The sequence below is a fragment of the Bison bison genome, unplaced genomic scaffold (assembly GCF_000754665.1).
Source record: "Bison bison bison isolate TAMUID 2011002044 unplaced genomic scaffold, Bison_UMD1.0 scf7180017864390, whole genome shotgun sequence".
In the NCBI taxonomy this organism is placed as follows: domain Eukaryota; kingdom Metazoa; phylum Chordata; class Mammalia; order Artiodactyla; family Bovidae; genus Bison; species Bison bison.
In genome coordinates, this window is record NW_011494962.1 from 132,961 (window position 1) to 135,529 (window position 2,569).

A 2,569-nucleotide genomic window follows, 5' to 3' on the forward strand; every position below is an offset into this window, starting at 1 on the left:
AAGAGTTGACTCATTGGAAATACTCTGATGCTGGAGGGATTGGTGGCAGGAGGAGAAGGGGACACAAAGGATGAGATGGCTGGATGGCATCACTGACTCAACGGATGTGAGTCTGAGTGAACTCCAGGAGTTGGTGATGGACAGGGAGGCCTGGCGTGCTGCGATTCATGGGGTGGTGAAGAGTCGGACACGACTGAGCGATTGAACTGAACTGATATATATATATCCCCTCCCTCCTGGGCCTCCTGCCTGCCCCTCTCCCCCATCAGACTCTTCTAGGTCATCACAGAGCACCGAGCTCAGTTCTCTGTACTATATAGCAGCTTCCCACTAGCTACCCATTTTACATATGGTTGTGTATTTATGTCAAAGCTAACACACCCGTCAGAATGACCATCATGAACAAAATCTACAAACAGGAAAAGCTGGAGAGCGTGTGGAGGAAAGGGAACCCTCCTGCACCACTGGTGGGAATGTAAATTGATACAGCCACTATGGAGAATGGTATGGCAGTTCCATAAAAAACTGAAAAATAGAACTACCGTATGATCCACCTATCTGACTCCTGAGCACATGCCCTGAGACATCTTTTCTTTAGGTATATGTTTTCTCAGTTATTTAATGAGGAGGTTAGACATGAACTTTTGTAAAATTCACAAAAATTAGAATTCTCAGTGTGTGTTCACTTTGTACCACAAAATGTGCATGGAGCCACTATGACAATATATACAGTTAAAATGACAGAGATCTGAAATGGAAATTAAAGACATGGAAGGGGATGTCTAGTCAATTGGAAGAATATATTCCTTTGTTTCTGACAGGTTTTAGTTCTTTTTGGCAGATCCATCTATTTTTTGCAGCACAGTAATCAGAAATACATTGTGTCTTTGATATGTAAACACAGCAGTCTTCTCTAGCATCACCAAAAATAGGTAATCTGTGGAGAAAAAGAAAAGACTCTCTTTAGTGTTCATGATTTTCTCACATAATTCTCCTCATCCAGCCAGTATTTTCTGTAACTTTCAGGAAACAACGAGATGCTCAGTAATTAAGCATTGGGTAAGTAAACAGTCTAATGGCAGAAAGTGAAGAGGAAGTAAAAAGCCTCTGAAAGAGGGTGAAAGAGGACAGTGAAAAGTTGGCTTGAAACTCAACATTCAAAAGCTAAGATTTTAGCATCCAGTTCCATTAATTCATGGCAAATAGCAGGGGAAAAAATGCACGCAGTGACAGACTTTGTTTGCTTGGGCTCCAAAATCTTTGTAGACAATGACTGAAGACGTGAAATTAAAAGACACTTGCTCCTGGGAATGGCTACCCACTCCAGTATTCTTGTCTGGAGAATTCCATTTCCATGGACAGACGAACCTGGAGGGATACATCCATAGCATGGGAAAGAGTCATGGACTGAGGGACTAACACTTTCTCTTTCATTTTTTTTCACTTGCTCCTTGGAAGGAAACCTATGACAAACCTAGACAGCATATTCAAAAGCAAGACATCACTTTGCCAGCAAATGTCAGTATAGTCAAATCTATGGCTTTTCCATTACTCATGTACTGATGTGAAATTTATACCATAAAGAGAGTAAGTGCCGAAGAATTGATGCTTTCAAATCGTGGTGCTGGAAAAGATTCTTGAGAGTCCCTTGGACTGCATGCAAATCAAACCAGTCAATCCTAAAAGAAATCAACCCTGAATATTCCTTGGAAGGACTGATACTGAAGCTTTGGAAGGACTGATGCTCCAATACTTTGACCACCTGATGGGAAAAGCCAACTCATTGGAAAAGACCCTGATGCTGGGAAAGACAGGCTAAAGGAGAAGGGGGAGGCAGAGGATGAGGTGGTTAGATAGCATCACTGACTCAAACGGACATGAATTTGAGCAAACTGGGAGACACTGGAGGACAGAGGACCCTGGGGAGCTGCAGTCCATGGGGGTCCGAAAGGGTTGGACACGACTTAGCAACTGAACAGTGATAACTACACAGTCAGTCACAAATATAAACTTTTAAAACAAAGCTAACATAAACATCTGGAACTTGCAAGTTCATCTTCACTGGAAGCGAAGGATTCTAAACAGAAATGTCATCATGATATATACAAAATGAAGCTTTGAAAATTGGAAACTGAATCTCCTATTAACATACCACATGAAAAACTTATTGCTTTCATGGAACTTTGATTTTCTTAAATATTTAGGATATAATGACCTAGTATTTGGGGAGGCATTGAGACGACACCTATAGAAGTGTGATCAGGCTTAAACAGAGTATGTGCTCAGGAAATGTAGTAAGTACATAGATAGATACACAGGGTCTGCAGAATTTGAATGTGGACAGAAAAGGAGGCTCAGTTCATGTTGTATGTAGTAGAAAGTTCATTTTTTCCCCATTCCAAACAGTTCACGAGTGTCTGCTGTGATCCATGTTCTATTAGTTCCAAAGATGCAGGAGTGTTGTGGCTCATTGCAGATGTGGTGTGAGTAGCAGTCAAAGAATGGGATGGCAATGCAGAACTTGTGTGCTAGGATGGGATATGCGCAAGACGTTCACCTGCTTGTCCTA